Raw genomic sequence first — 17,400 nt, 5'->3', positions numbered from 1 at the left:
GCAGTACACAACACAGTCATCTGAGTGTATGTAAAATAGGTGTGAAATGCAACCACTGTCAGATGAAATCATTCCCTCAAAGTCTTCACAGATAGGAGTAATTACGGGGGAGGACAATGTGCTTCAGAGCATTTACTGGCTTTCCATTACAATTCTCACCTGGTGCCTGACTGGTACTGCAGCCTTTGAAAACATCTCCAGAGGCCCATGATCATTGCAAATCCAACCAAAAACCTCTAAGACCTGAGAGGGGATGACAGCTACACAGAACACAGGGCTGGAAGGGATATCTTTGGTCTGCGGTGCTATCAGCAGTATTGAAATTAACCTTGTCATATAAAGGGTTACAGCCTGAAAGGAAATGATCAAAGTGGGGCCCTTGGGGCCAGAGAAAGGAGCTTCATGAACTCCTTGGCTATTGAACATCTCATGCCTTTAGCAACTGGAATTCTGTCTGCTGTTTTCACCTCTGAGGTTGAAATGGTGCTAAAAATGTGTAACAAAGCTTGATGCCTTTTTCTACTAATGAATTAAAGTAAGAACATCCAATAAAACTTGAAGTATTGACAAAGTTAGAGAGACACTACAATTTTTTAGCAGCTCATTAATAGTTTAAATGACAAGAAAACAGAAAGAATAGGTGGGAAGTGATAATCTATGTCCATCAAGTTAGTGGGATGCCACTCATTTCAGTGAATTTCCATCTGTGAAGAATTGATCTAATGAAGTGGATAATTAAGTTTAGCCCAGAATAACCAGAAGAAACTACAGAGGAAATTTAAGCCAATAGCAAAATGCGGATACCCAAATCATAATTTAACCATATAACTAGAGCTGACAATATTATACCTTGTAAACTCTGCTGATAGGTGGCTTACAGGCCTAGTGGTAACAAGGTCCATGACAAGTACAAGGTATCTGTTTTGCACCAACTAGGAGGAAAGAAAGCAGCTGACAGGCAGTAGAAATGTTTTGTGTCCTTCATAGGGTGACCTTCCTCCAAGTTCTGGGCTGGACTTTGCTTAGGTTGTGCATCAGCTTTTCAGGCAGTTTTACTTTCTGTGAGGTTAAAGCTTCTTTCTACATATGGAATTTATCCCTCAGCCTTACTAATTTCCAGCTCTGGTGTATCAGAGTTTGCTGGGCTGAGCACACTGCACAGGTGTGAGCTGAGGGGCTGCAGTATAACTGCAGAGCACTTGGCTTGGAGCTTTTGCAAACAGCACACACTCCTCAGGCATGGGAAGCTATTTCTCTGCCTACTTACAGTGTAATAGGGTTCCAAGATTTTCATCTATATGAAAACATGCTTAACAGCTACATATCAGTCAGTAGCAAATAAGCATGACACATTTACTAGTTATGACTTTTGTTACAGCAAAGAAAATCCAACAGGACATTCAACAGCACAGGAGTGATGGCTACACAGAACTCCAGTTCTGCTTCCCAAAATAAGGCTGTAAAATGGAAAATTGATTAAAAATGTAAGATATACTGCTGTGGTTATGCCTCCATCGAAAGTAATATAAGAATACTGCAGCATATCTGTTTATAACTGTTTCTGTATTACTGGGGGTCCCCCTAATGGTTTATATTTGTGGCACTGGACACTCAGTTTAAAATATATATATTTTTTTACACTGTAAGAGGAGGAGGTTTTCATCTTGTGCTATTTTTATTTCACTAGCAGACCATAAGGCACCTAAAATCCCCTTTTCCAAGGCATGGTAGAGCATAGCAGTCCTCACCAACCCGTTCAGTTGGAGTCACAATGCAGATGCACCTGAGAACATGCAGATCCTCCCCTGGTAGTGAAGCAAGCACTAAGCCCTCTGGCATTTACTGCTTGCAAGAGCTGAGTGCCAGCTCATCTTCTCAAGAAGTATGATTCACATGATTTCATTGAAGGGAAGTATTATGCAAGGGTTCACCAAAATGATGGGTACAAAATCTGACTGCTGTTTCATGTGAATAGAGCCAGGAAAAGCTTACAAAAAGTAATACTCAACAGTTGATATTCTCTTAGCTTCCTGCCAAGGGATTTCATACCCTCAATTAAAAGAGGATGACACACACAGTCAGTTTGTAATTCAACATTCCCATAAGATAAGAAAACTACATGGGTGGAAGTGCAAGACTGAGTGGGTTGAAAAGGGGTGCAAGAGGAGAACAGGTCCTGCTGGCAGCAGTTCTGCCTCCCTGGTCACCATCAGGGATTTTGCCAGGCCACACAGATATAAATGTATGTCGTTGCTGTATGTAACAAAGCCAACGACTTTTACAAGCATGGGGAAGGAATAGGAAGGAGAATTGGAGGCCAGGAATCTCTGAGACAATAATGAAAGTGTAAAACAATTTATTTAAAATGATAATCAGTAAACTTGTGTCTGTTGAGCAGCAGTATTAGATGAGATGGTGACATAATAAATAAATAAATATCACTGAGCACGGAACTTGGAGCATGACTACATACCTAAGTCCCTACCTGCATATCTTAACAGATTTTTGACTTACCAAGATGTTGTTCCTTTTCTATAGAAAATATGCTAAATCTTATAGGATACCTGTTGCTGATTGTTATGTAGTGAGTGAGGATGGAAGGGAGGGTAATATAAACACACACATACTTCTCACAAAATAATCATGCCAAGTTTCATCTTGGTTTTGGCTTTCCAAATTTATTTCCAATTTACTTTTTATCTGTGGGGTTAGTCTTACTAGATCCAGTACATAATGTGTGTGTAGATCTGAAATTGTTTAGAGTTTCTTATCTCTGTTTCATTTTCTACTTTCTTTCTTACCTGATGTGCTTTTTGATATCTTTGATTTAGAAGCATCCAAAAAACTGTTATCAGCTTCCGTTAGCTGAGACTGAACAGCAAAGTATCTTGGTACAGTTATTACTTATAAGTGTTTCCATGCTGCTAGAGGAAATCATGAACAATTAGAAGAGTGGTAATTTTCACCTTTTAATTCCCCATTGTTTTACTAAGCTGTAAATGTTACAGAATGAAATAACCAGAGCTACATCAATTTACCAGATGAAGATCTGACTCCCTGATTTCAATTACTAACAGGTCTTTTCTATGCAATCTTGAATTTATAAAGTTATGTCTTTCTATAGGGTGATATATTAGAGAAATACAGGCTTACATACTGGAAATCTTGAACAAAATGGTTGCCTTTCCCCAAACTGCAGATGCCGTTCTTAAACGCTGCTATGTGAAAAAAAAAAAAAAAATGATACTTTGGGATTTCAAGCCACAGATTTTCCTTCTAGCTTTGTGACACTGAAAGTACACATTCTGCCAAGTCTGAAATCTTTAAAACTAATGCGATCCTTTAAATTTATTACTGGTTACTAATAGCTTCCCATGTTTCACTTATACATTTCAAGGTGGAATCAAACATACATACAGAACAGGCCATATTTTTCTCCTTTTTTCTCTCCCAAATTTATAATGTGAAGTCATGCATTAAAATAATTCATGATGGATAACAGAACCTTAAAGCTTATAGCAAAATTAAGTCTCAAGAATGAGGATAAGAGTAATTTCATAATAAAACCATGAGGCTGCCATCACAGTGCTGATTTTGTAGAAGATAATCTGTAGGCTCATTCATTTATAATAGAGAATAAATTTCATCTTTTCACATGTTTTCTTTTACTATTTTATTATTAGTAGTATTATTATAGTCTTTCTATGCCTTAAATATTAAAATTCTGTTTTCTGCTGTGCTAAATATATTTTCTGACACTCCAAAAGCTGTGGATTAAGCATTTTGAAATAAATAGTGTACTAAAGTGTTGGGCCACTTGTATATAATCACCTTGTAAATACAACAGAGGAACTTTATATCATCATCTACAACATTGTTATTGCTAGATAAAGAACTGGGCTTCCAAGATTTCAGAAGACTGCTGCTGTTGAGTAACTTTAACATGCACTTAATGTTTTGTTCCTACACCTTCCTTTAGATGCACTGAACAAAATCAGCTCATCAGAAAATGCAAAGACATTATTTTAATAGCAATAACATTGTGAAACGTGTTGGAAGGCTATTTTGCCATCACTTGCATTAATGAGCACTGTAAATAAGCAGGATACTTAGTAAGACTCTATAAAAACTCAAGGATAGCCAGGGGGGAAATAGTCCCATAAAACCATGATGCACTGTAATTTACCAGAGAATTTTGGTGCTACCAGTACAGCTACTATTGAAAAATCTTTGAGATTTTTCAAGTCTGCCACAGATCTCTTAGCAGTATGGTTTTAGAAGGCATCACTACTTTTGTGCCTTTTTTGGTCAGTTTGCCATATTAAAATTAATTTTATACATTTGCTTTTGCAAATACATATATATATAAATATTGTATATATTATATAATATATATAATGCATTTATATAGAGCAAAGATTGCTGCAGCTAAGTCACCCATACTACAACTGCTGAGTGGGAGATGAAACTCAAGGTAACAAATTTACAACTTTAAATGAGGAGAAATGGATCACTCAACTACAATCTATCTGATGTGCTAAACAGTAAATTACAATTTGTAATAATTTCAATCCCCATTTTTAAATGATATTTCACATTTAGGTAAAGTGAAATGGGAGCACTGTGATAAACATCTGGGCTACTCTGTAGCAAGTATTTATGTACAAATATGACATCTATTGTCATAGCACAATTTTAATTATTATTTGATGTATTTAGACATTTCTTCTCACAATGTAATGAAGTTAGTGCTGTTTCCATTTGATAGACAGATACACAAGGTCTACATACCCTCTTCTGCAACCCAGTCTTCCAAGATTGCCATAGGGACAAAGTGACCAAAACCACATCTTGCCACAGGAGCATCATAGCAGTGCCTACAGAGGGAGGCATGAGTAACATGGGTGTTTCAGGCTTTGGACTCGCCTGCCAGAAACTTGCAGCTTCTTTCTCCCAATGGGCCTGGAACAACTGTGTCCCCATCTCATCCCAGCAGCATCTCCATCATTCATCTCAAACACCTTCAAAAGCTAGTGGTTAAGACCACATGCAGCTTTCTTATATGCTAATTCCGAGACAAGGATAGCAATGGGAAGGATGACTAAGAGCCTCTCCAAGAAATGTTGCATGCTTCTTTCTGCATGTAAGCACTTCATCTTCAACCAGGAATTCATCAAAAATCTGTTGAATAGATGCAGAGGACCAGCTGCAGCAATCACCAGATGGATTGATTACCACAGGGCCAAGGATGACAAACACAGTGCAAAGAGTCACCCCTGTTTAGTCTTGGCTGCAATAATTTCTTGGCAGGTAGACTGCTGTAAAATGTGTGGCTGACAACAATGTTGAAGGAGATTAAGCCTCATCACAAACAGGCCTGTCATTCCTAAGGCCTCTGAAGTCCATGTGTATTAGTAATGAAAGGTGGGTTTCACACCTTTTGTATGGTCACTTGGCTCCTGTACTCTTTCCAATTGCAAACATTGCATCTGTTTGCATGCCACCTATGCTGTATTTTCAGCCTAACAGAACCCAGACTTGTCAGGGCAAGAGCTTCTGTCTGGCAACTGCCCACAGATGTGTCTGGGATCCCTCTCTGACTAACCCCATCATATCACCAAATTTTGGAAGGAATGAACACATTGTGTCATGCTCTACAAGACCATGCCTAACAGGGGCTGGAGCAACACAATTCTCCTGCCTTGTCAGAGGACTTTTCTCAGGAAGCAAAGACACCATTCAACTGTGAAGGTGCACAGTTACTATTATTACCATTATGCATTGCCAATAATTATTCATGCCAGTGACAGCATAAACTCTAGTCCAATTAAAAGCATCTCATAACTGAAATTCAACAGGAGAAGCTGCAGTACAGCTCTGCAGTGCCAATGCTCTGTCCTACCTGTATAGCTTTCCATGCTCATTCCTAGCCAGCACAGAGCTCCTGGTGACCCTGAGCTGTTACAGTTCTGGAACTGGGAGTCTGATATGGTCTATAACAACATTGACCACTACTTGAGATCATATCCTGCAGTGCTTTTATCACTCAGTCTTCTTCAGACAAACTTCATTGTCCTTAATAAAGGCACTAAGGTGAAAATCTTTCACAGGAAGGCTAGCATAATATTAGCGTATCCTAAGCTCTTAGATGTTGGATCTGTCTATTTGGTAGGCAGTTTTAAAGGCAGATTTCTTACCTTTGTACTGGCCGTAGACTTGTAAGACACGATTCTGTGACCTGTCATGTGGCACAAGACCTGGAAAATTCATGAGTTGGGAGAAATAATTGTGAACATCTAAGGATAGACTAGTCCTTGCACAGCACATTGCAAGGGAGACTGGAACTATGGCTTCATACATGTATATCCAACAACTAGGAGTCCATGCTGGTTATGTGGTATCCTCAGATTGCTTGATCTCATCAGTGTATCCTGATACTGTATGTCCAAGTCCACTGCAAAAGAACAGACATCATCATGTCAGGCCCATCAATGACATTATTTTTTAATCTGGTAATATTTTTTTAACCTAGTAAATAAATTGTTATTTTATAGGCTAAAATAGTAAGTATGTGAAGAGTTCCTAAATTCTTTCTAAATTCTAAATTGCACCTATAAAAGCGATTATTTCTGTTTCACAAGCATAGCCTGCTGCTGATAGTTGTACCCTCAGAAGGTGTCACCTGGAGGGTTTGACTCACAGAGCCTAAAGGAATCTGGACAGGGATTTTAAAAATCACTCATAAGGCAGAATAGTATGTCTCAGTTTAATGACAGAGAAAAAAAAATCAATTGAATAAAAATATTTCAGATCTAATTCCATATATTTATATTAAAATGCCTTTAAAAAAATCTGTGGAAATGTCATTTAAGAATACATATGTAGCACACAAAGGTAGTAATAATGTAAGTTTTCATGTGATGCTTCTTAAGAAATCTCATTCATTATTGTAGGTCTTTTCTTGCCTTTAGTTTCTAATTGGCAGTAGCGCTGACTTATTGTGCTATTTGTAAGATGTGAAACTTATTCCCAACAAAACTGCCTGCAGACAGACCATTAACTGTCAAAAATATTAATTCCTACCAATTGCAGGGTTTCAGATCATGATCCAAATGTTTAGAGATACCTTACCCACTTCTGGTTTCCAACAAACATTCATTTTCCACATGGAATCCTCTGATTATTCAAATATGTTGCATAAAAGTTGTTTCTAGTTGCTCAATACCAGGGCTAGCTCTCTGTGCAAAGCAGTAGGCATCCACCCAGCCCAGCAGGCTGCAAAGTGATACTGGTACCACTGTCCCTTACCAGATCTCTGTGAGCACCTACCAAAGACAATAGACATCTTTGTTCATGTAGGGTGATCGTTAAAATCCAACACAGCCCAGCAGCTCCAGCCACTTCCCTACTTCTCACACCCATTCTACAGAAGCAGGAGAAAAAAGCTCTTCTTCCTCCTGTCCAAGCACACCCTGGGTGAGAGACACTATTCTTTGTTCTCAAGGGGCAAAATTCAAGGGAATTTTTGAATGGACTTTGTCTGGTATTGCATTTAAGGCATCAGCATGTTTTATAAGGTTATTCATGAAGTAAAGATGTTTCTGAATTCATCCTCTTTGAAGGAAAGACAGAAGAATAGTTCTAATGAAGATTTTTCTTCTTTTGTAAACTGTTCTGAAGAGAAGTGGGTGGAGATATAGAATTAAAAGCTAAAATATTGTGTCTTCTTCTAAAAGAGTTATGGATTTTCCTTTAAAAATTAATGTTGCAATTCAGTATAAAAGCCATGTATCTGAAAATAGCAGAAAACTGATATTTGGGAAGTCTTGGCAAATGTTAGATCTCTTGACATAGAAAATGCATGAATTGTCCATGAAATATAAATTGCGCACTTCTTATAACATTCTCCACTTATGACTTTTTAAGCCATTTTTTAAAACCAATACTCTGTATAATATTGCATGCATATTGTATTGACAAGAGTCTGAAGACAAGAACAAAGAGGATTGATATGTTTCAGTCGTCTTTCAGAAGTAGATTAGTACATTTTAAAGTTATAAGAGGAATTATTATGAAAATGTGCCCTTCAGTCTTCCCTGAACATCAGCCACAGAGATCCATATTAGAGTCTGGTGGGATCCCATGGAATTACCCATCAAATAAAGTGTCATTCAACAGGAGTAAGGGTGGCAGACTCTGCTCCTCTTCAATTAGGCTAAACAAAGTTCCTGTCTGATCCCCTAACATAGATTTACCTTTAAGAAAGTTAAATTAATCATCTTTTATTCACTACAGCTCCATATAGATACTTTTAATTAGCACGTTTCCCCTTGGCTCTTCTCCTCCTTTAAACTTCTCAACATGTTCTTGACGGAACAATTGGTCTTTATTAATGTGTGACAGCTTAGAGCAGCAGCGAGCTGTTTGCCAGATGTTTGAACTCTGGTGAACTGCTGTTCACTTGTCAGACTGGCAATGAGGAGCGAACAAATATCGCGCTATTCAGCCTCCCTCCTGAGCTGCCAGAGAATTTCAAACAGCTTCAAGTGCCAGAGCCAAAGGATCTGCTGAGAAAGAATAAGGTATGTTCCTAATGAGATCAGTGAGCCATGACTTTTCTAGAAAGGCATCTTGATTTTTTATTATCTGCTGTGCATAGGTGACAGAGTCAAGGGCTGGAGTATCAGAGGAACCCATGCTACAGGGAGTGAGAGGCTTCAGAAAGACACAGCTTTCACAGATTCTTGGGTTCTTTATGGACTGTTAAGTACAGCAGGGAATAGAAGTAAGCAGACTACTATAGAGCATCTCCAAATAGGTACATTTGACTCTGAAGATGTTCCTATCTGCGAGCATAAGAAGGAGAGAAGTCTTTCATGAAACATAAGTTTCATTTCTCCTTTTTGTTGCAATTTCTTCCTCAGAGTTGCATATAAAACACAGAGGGGCAAATTACCATGGATCTAGTACTTTAAATTCCAAAAACAGGTCCCCAGTGATATCAGTAAATAAGAAGGGGCAGATGTTAAAATATGTCCCACCTGTTCTGCTAATAAAACTTACACACGTGCCTTGGATATGACCACCTTATTTGAAGAGCTGCACTGACTGCAGCAGCAGCTCCATGTCCCACCAGGACATGTTTATAATGCCACTCAAGGACAGTCTCTCTTACTTCAGCAGAATGCCACCTCCTACCTAGAAGCATTTGTTTGATTCCATTCTCACATTTCAAAAACACCTCATCTGAGAGTAGTATCTGTTCAAAAGCACTGGTATTTTTATATACAGAGAAGAGTAGTGTGGTTTGGGTAGTTCCTGGCCCAGTGTTTTATTGCAAACAAGATGAAACATTGTGTGATGCATGACCTTGAAAAGCCTCAGAATTGTTAAAGGGTCTGAAATCACAACAGTTCAGCATTGCTATTTCATAATAAATCTCTTGCATTATATTGTTTACACTGCACTGAAGGACACTCAAGTAGGCTTATACAATAGTTGTCCCACAGGAAATTCTTGGGAAAAAATGCATATCTCCTGAGACTATGACAGTAAACATAAGTTTTCATAAGTGTTTAGCAGTCATAGAAACTCCAAGTCAGTAAAATGGACTAATTATCTTTGCTGGATTGATTTCCTTTTTATGAGGATCTCACTGAAGTATCCAGATTTAAAAAAAAAAAAAAAAAAAAAAAAAAAAAAGACTAGGCAAGTAATAAGTTACTTTTATACACAAATAATAAAAGAAAAACAAAGAGGGGGACAGGGCAGGGGAAGTAGATGAAAATTCTTGCATGACCACATTCTCTCTCTTTTTTTTTTTTTCTTTGTGTGTATGTGCATGAAAATAAAGTAAAAAGAGGCAGATGTTATGGAAAATGTTCTCCAGCAATTATTTTTCATTTGTTCCTTACTGAAGAGGAATTATTTGTGTAGGAACCACAGTATGTCAGCCCTACCTTGACTATGTAGATTACAAACTTGAGAAAATGGGAGCTACATAAGCTTTGATGGAACATAGAGACTTTAACTAGAACTGTAAACTTGAAAGATCACAACTCTTTTACTGAATTACCAGTGCAAATGGAATAAGGAAGACAACTCAATTGTTATTAATTGAGTAGCACTTTGCTCTAACTTCCAGCCTTAACATTCCTACCATGTGGAACAGTTGGGAATACTTTCATACAGATTTGAAGAAACAGAAAGGATTAGTAGTAACCCCTTGTAATTGTCATGTCTAAAAGTCTAACCTGCAGAAAAGACAGGAGTATGAAAAGACAGAGCTAAGCCGCAGTTCCTCTTAAGACTTCCATATTAAAATTAACAACAAAAAAACCTTCTAAATCCAGCATGTTTTCTACTGTGTTACTACTCAATCCTTAGGCCACTGTTTTTGAGCCCTCGTTCTTCAGGGTTTACAAGCAGACCGCTAAAACTGCCTACAGATGGTTTTATGTGTCGCTTATGATGGATAAATTGCTTTCACAGCTTTCTAAAAAAAATCTACACTGTTTAACAGTGCATAAAATCACATCCAGTTACACCAGATACCACTGAGAGATTTTGCTTGTTTCTTCATAAAATGGACTGATACTATGAGCTCACTTAATCCCATAAACTCTTGATTTTTATAATTTCCCAAGTGACAACAAGAAAAATTGCAAATGATGCTGCAGCTTCACCCATCTTTTATCATTATACCTGGCTCAATAAACTTGAGTTAGCTTTTCCCAAGTTCTCTCTGAGCTGAAATAATATTTCCTTATTTGTAATTCACAGGTCTTCTTGAAATGAGCAGTAACATCTACAGCTCTGAGCATCTAGAGCTCTGCGTCATAGTTTCTCTGTTGCTCTGTGCTGACTCATTCAGTTCCAGTTCTTTCAGAGCATTATTTTAAAATATACTCTTTTTTTACCTTTCTTAAATTGAAGAATATTGGTCTTTAAAAAGTCATTTTCTCACACTTTTAATTAGTTGAAGCCTGGTTAGCAACAATACACAGCAGAGACAAGATCTATCAGGACAAATAAATCAGCAGTTCTTGTGAGTTTTCCTTGAATTTTATTATATGTTCTTTGGTACTTAGATTCAGTTATAATACATTGGACCTTGTTATCTATGCTATAATTGAAGGTCCCCCTACAGATGTCCATAGCAAATCAGGTGAAACTGTGTGTGGTAAATGAAGTAATTATGGTCTGTTTAGCTCAGTCTACTTTTTGACAGAGTTTAAGGGAGTTCAAAGACAATAATGTCTTATCCAAAGCTTCATTTGTTAGCAAAGAAAAAAATGGTGGGTTTTAGTTATTCTGTAGCAATAATACAGCCAAAACATACCGTGTTGCTTCCTTCAGAATTATACCTATTATTTCATATAGGGATTGTGCTAAAGTTAAAGTTAAAGTTGTTGGTTTGGTTGGGGTTTTTTTGGTTGTTTTTGGTTTTGTTTTTTATATATTGAGATAACTTGGAACGAGTATTTCCTCTATATACTGGGAATTCAGATATCTGAGATATTAAAGGCTGTTTTGTGTGCTAAGGGATAATGACAATAATTCAACTTCGCAATTGCAAAACATGCTGCTGAATGCCATTATGAATGCCACTATTCCTCTAAATGCTTGTGTTATTAGTAAAGCATTTCCCTGAAACACTTCCTTGTACAGTTTTAAACTACTAATAAAATCACATCATCTTGGAAGCAAACCCTGCAAAATATGTTGTAGATTAGCAAGTGACCATAACATGCAACTAATCCAACAGCTTTGGGCAATATAAAAATAAAATGGATAAACAAATAAATATATACATTCATGCTATTCTCTCCAACACTTGAGAGAGTGCTTCATGGCTACTAGTATGCAGATAAAGCATAAGTATTTTTCTGTTATATTTAAATTGTTACCCTATTTTTTTCTTTCTCTCAGACATGTTATGCACAATCTCTGCTATGCTTTCCTCTTCAACCTGCATAAAACATATCTGCCACCAACCTGAACTGACCTACAATGACAAGCAGAGAGTGATGACTACCTGTCAGCAATTACAATCTGACTCTGATACTTATTCTCCAGTGTTTTGCTAGAACTAAAAATTATGTAAAGGTGTTTGATCTCTGCAGGTATGATAAGAAACATAGTATTTCAACACAGCCACCAAAGTAAGGGATGCAAGGAATGTTTGGTGTCAATATTCACCTAACATTTTCACCCCAAAACAGGTCAAATGAAACACAACTGACCCACAAATAGGACAAATGCAAATAACATCCCACAAAACTTTTCCCACTAGATATTTGCTTATATGAAACAGCCATTAATCCAGTCTTGTCTACCTGCTGCAGCTCCCTGCAGAAAGCAAACCGCTCTCTTTCTTCAGTTGCTTTGGCTGGAGTGAAAGTACTTTTCCCTTAGTAAATGACAGAATTATTTTACAATTGGTAATTTGAGAAGCATTGACATAAAAAACAAACAAGGATTTAATTAGGATTATATGAAGGAGGAAAAAGTAATAGCATAAGTGGGATTGCTAGAACAAGAAGAAGAAAATCACTCTGGTGGTGTTGACTTTTTTCATCAGATTTTGGGACATAACTTCTTTGAAGGTTTTCTGTCTGAATAATGTCAGAGCCTGGGAAAAAAGAGGCACTGCAGGAACAAAGTATTAGACAACAACAAAATCTCAGGGTAGGATGCTAAAGGAAACTGAGTCCAAGGGAACAGTTAATGAAATTTACATAAGTGCAAGAATCAGTCAGAATCTATATGACACTACTGGGATATTTATACATCTTGCCCATCTCTTGGAAAGGCAGTGGGTGTGGTGGGGGAGGCTACAGAGTAGAAAGCAATTAAACTACATCAGTTTAGTTAGCTGAAATGTTAAATAAAGGCAAAACCATAAATTACCTAGATGAATATGTCAGAAAAAAAAGATGGCTACAAGCAAATCAAGTAATAGAATCCATTTGGAATTCATTGTAGACTTTGACAAAGTCCTTTGTAAGATGTGGAATAATTTCAACATGGAAATCACCAAGTAAAGGGTAGAGTGCTAAATCAGACCAGATGCTTTCTGCCACAAAACTACAAAACAAAATATTTCAAGGATGAAAAGTGAAGCTTCAATATGACACAGAAAATGGTTATAATTAGAATAGATCATGATACATTTTCAACACTTGAATGTCTAAGATTTCATACTACAACAGCTTAAAACACCCACACATAATGCAAAACTTTTTCTACACTGATTTTAGCCAACAAGTAGCATCTAATCAAACAAGGTAAATGGTTATAAAAACTTAATCAAGTTCTATGCCACATCAAAAGTCAATGATGATCAGAAGAAAAAGAAAAAATTCAGAAAGGATTTTCAGAATGAATCTTGAACTTGAATGGCTTCTATATTAGTTATAATTATTAAGAAAAATAAATGGGAATCAGCAAAAAGAGAACAGTGAAGATCTCTGCTGAAGGTGTGTTACCTGCTTAAAAGAAATTTGTAAATAATTTTTAAAATTACAAAGATTAGGATTAAAAACAGAGGGGCAGTGACTTCATAATATGAATTAATGTTGTTAGATCACATTTTTATAGCTGTTTTTCAATCTGATTATTCTGTCCGGAACAACAACAACAACAACAAAAAAGTAAATAAAACCGGTTGTATCCCAATTATAGTGAGAAGGTCTTGTATCATGAACGGTGGGGATTTACAGAAGTCACATTTATAGATTTATACGAGTCAAGTTTATGAGATTTATAGAGGTCACATAGATGTATGTATGAAAGAGTCAGCTGTTCTCAGGACTTTCAGGATCAAAACCACCTAGACCCAGCCATTTCATACATACTGTCAGTTCTGAGTACTTACAAACTTTTTAGCCATTGCTATGGCCTTTTTCTATCTCCTAGTCATGGTTTCATCTCCTACAGATTGAATTGTGTCACATGAAATTTTGGATCATAATCTCCTTGGCTCTTTTAGGCACAACTGCCTGTATATTTGCTTGAATACAAGTACACACTAACAACACTACCAGAAGCAAACCATAGGCTTTTCTCGGCCACTCTTGAACTCAGCACACTAGCTTTCATTTTAGCCTAGACTTCCTGCCAATCTTAATGGTCGCACTCTGGCACCAAGGGAAGAGCAAACCTGGCAGAGCAAGGAGCTGTAGGAGCCAGTTTACCAGCAGGGCAGAGAATTTGCTGCAGTTCTAATTGAAAAAAACATCCTCATTTGGGCTTTTGCCTTCCCCATCACTCTCTCCCTCTCTCTGCTAGCTTCCTGTTAAGTTCTATTGTGTTTCTCCAATGCAGACATTATATTCTCTAGATATTTGATTTACATAATTGAAGCAGTCCAGCTTATTTTAGGAAAATTACAACTTTGTGGAAAAAAAATAACTTATACAGTAATTATGGCAAAGATGTTCTGCTTTGTATCAGACACAATGAAATTAGTGGGTTTAAAAATTAAGAACAAGGGCCTCTAAGCTCTCAGTGTCATTTTTAAAATAAGAGTGAATACTGTTAAGAAACAGCTTTGCATGTTAATCACAGTGGCTTAGACCATTTCTTGCTAAGTTATATGATGTTCAAAAATTTTAAAAGAAATACTGGAGGAAGAAAATTGATTTTTTTTTACAGTAAAATTTACCTGTCATTCTTTAAGATAAGTTACCATTATATCTGTCCATTAAAGAAGATTATCGTATGAAAAGTCACCTACTATACAAGAAGAAATATTGAGTGCATGTTGATTTCAGCCAGGATTTATGCAATCTATTTTAAGTCAGAGAAGCAAGATTATGAGTAGTTTGGTTCTCATTAGTGTACAGTTCACCTGCACATAGGGCCCATTTTCAAAACAAAAGGTACAATAGGAACTGTAAAATGTATATCATAGAAAAATAAAGGCATGTGGAAATGTAAAAATAGGTAGAGGCTGCTATACACTCCAGAGATCATGCATATTTTAAGGAGAACTAATGTGTCTGGGAGACAAAGACCTATGGAATAGCAGGAGCTGCTGTGCATAAACTAAGTATAGACCTGAAGAGCATCCGAACTTTTTTGTGTCAGACAGGTCTCTATGAACTTCTGAATTTTCTTAGACTTCATATTATTTTTCTCCTTCAAAGGAGCACCATTGCACTAAGCACTTTACAAACATAGGATAAGACACTCATTCAGTCTTGCCTGGATGAGATCATAATCGACATGTAGGAGACAAAAATAGCAGCAAGGAAAAACACAGCAAAGGAAATAGGCATGATCAAGTTGATAGAGTGGATCAGTTGTAAAAATAAATAAATTTAAAAAAAAAAAAAAAAGTGAAACTTGAGAAGAACAGAAGTAACATTTTTCTGAATTTCATCAAACTGGGCCAAATACTTGGGTAGACCTGTGCGGTGTCAAGAGTTGGACTTGATGATCCTTAAGGGTCCCTTCCAACTCAGGATATTCTATGATTCTATGAAATATTCTCTCAATCCATCACACTCACTCTAATAATTCCCAGGGAAATAACATTCTCCCTAAATATCATCACAAATAATAGTCAGAGCCTATTGATTTGGTTGTATTTATGCTGCACTGTGTAGTTATTTGGATATTGTAATACACCTTACAAAAACATACTCCAGCTTAAGCTACATAGGAGATTCAGTTAACACAAACTCATAACTGTTGATAGCATATTATATGCAGTTTAACTGCTATGTTTCCATATGAAAGAAAGTACCAAGTATACATATATACATGGAATGTATACAGGACATGGAATGCCCAAGTCATTACTGTACATAGACAAGATGTGATTTATCATATATATTAATAATATTAAAAAGTACAATAGAATGTGCAATTTTCACAAACACTGAGATATTCTACTTGTATGGTCACCCAGAGATGATTACTCATTTCTTCTGCAGAAAAAAATACATTTACTGGAAAGTTAATGTTACTTTCCCTGCTGTTGCTAAAGTCGATACATTTTGCATATCTTTGCTCTTTCTTTTTCATGAAGAGGTTTTGCTCCACATGTAAAATCATCCTTAGCCCTGTTCCTGAAAGTGTCTTTCCAGCTTTTTGTTCTGTGACAGACCAGAAACTAGCTGAGTGTTGGCCATCTTCCATTTTATGATCCCCTTTTCCCAAGTTCTAGAATAACAGAGAACCATATATATAACATCTATAAGCTAAATGACACCAAAAATGTCATCTCTCTCCTATAAGAATGAAGAAAAATCCACTAGTTAAAATTTCCCATTGCTACCACCAAACTTTTCTCCCATCTGCTACTGTTTACTTCCTAAATTAGCCTGAACTCAAGCCATCCCATGTAGGTTTTAGCAGAAATAGTTGGCCTCATGCACTGATCATCAAAATCTCCAGGTTATACTCAGCTGAGCTTCAGAATTAATTCTACATTTGAGAAGTTCTCTCAGAGAATATCCTTATATTCCAGGAATGCTTGAATGTCTCAGCTAAATAACCAATTAAAAAGGTTTTGCTAATCACCACTGAATCTCCTTAAGACTGTCTGCAAAGATGTGTCTAGAAGCTGGAAGGTCAGTTCATGTCAGACAGGAATTGACTGTTTCATGCCATGTTCATATCCCTTTCTACAGCAAAACTGTGACACAGTTAGTGACATAGAGCAGTACCATGTATTTTCCTAGCATGGTGTTCAGGAGCTACCATTTCCAGTGAAAATGCTGCCTCTCTTCACCTCTCAAAATGATTTAACAGTTTCATTGGCAAACCTGCTAGAGAAAATAATCATATAAATAGTCTTCATTTGAATAAGCTACAAAACCCAAAACTGAAATGAAACAATTTCAAATACATTAATTCCTGCAAGTCTATATTTTGTTTCTCTTAGTGCTTCTGTTTGCTTTTGGAAAATGTACTTTGTCTCCTGTACTTTATTGCCCCTTTTTAACAGCAGAGGAGGTTTTTTGAGACGTACAGGAAAGGATTTGTGCTTAACAGCAACCTATTCTTTCAGTGTTTTTAGTGGTGGTTTCAAGCTCAGTCCTGACAATAAGAATGGATTTCAGGGATATCAGATACCTCTGCATCTAGCTGTATGCGGTATACCCAACCTCATATTGCCTGTTTTCTTTCTCTTCATCAGCAGCCATTCTTAAGCCTATGGGGTCTGTCCGTGGTGGGAGGTCACATACAAATGTATCAGAATCTAGCCTAAATGTAATGACCTGGTGCTTTTTCCCTTTAATCCAATTTATGATTTATTTTATCTTCCATTTAATTTGATTCAATTATTTTTATGATGAATAATACAATGTTCACCCTTTAATCATACCATTACCTAATTAGCTCATTGGCTAGACAAAGATGCTACATTTTAATTAATTAAGGAGA

The 17,400-nt window shown here is 36.7% G+C and overlaps 1 protein-coding gene across 4 annotated transcripts in view; it reads left to right on the top strand.

The window, feature by feature from the left end:
- The window catches only part of RAG2 (recombination activating 2), a 489,305-nt gene that overhangs the window by 324,758 nt on the left and 147,147 nt on the right, over positions 1-17,400 (top strand). The window contains exon 1 of one of the 4 annotated variants that reach the window (XM_072039038.1): positions 8,467-8,582. The exons of the other annotated variants lie outside the window; for them this stretch is intronic. The gene's annotated coding sequence lies outside the window, so the exon portion shown is untranslated. Of the gene's footprint in view, positions 1-8,466; positions 8,583-17,400 lie in introns of those variants that run through there. 4 annotated transcript variants of the gene reach the window in all.

Source organism: Anas platyrhynchos, chromosome 5, assembly GCF_047663525.1.
Source record: "Anas platyrhynchos isolate ZD024472 breed Pekin duck chromosome 5, IASCAAS_PekinDuck_T2T, whole genome shotgun sequence".
NCBI lineage: Eukaryota > Metazoa > Chordata > Aves > Anseriformes > Anatidae > Anas > Anas platyrhynchos.
This window is presented reverse-complemented; position numbering and strand designations above follow the sequence as displayed.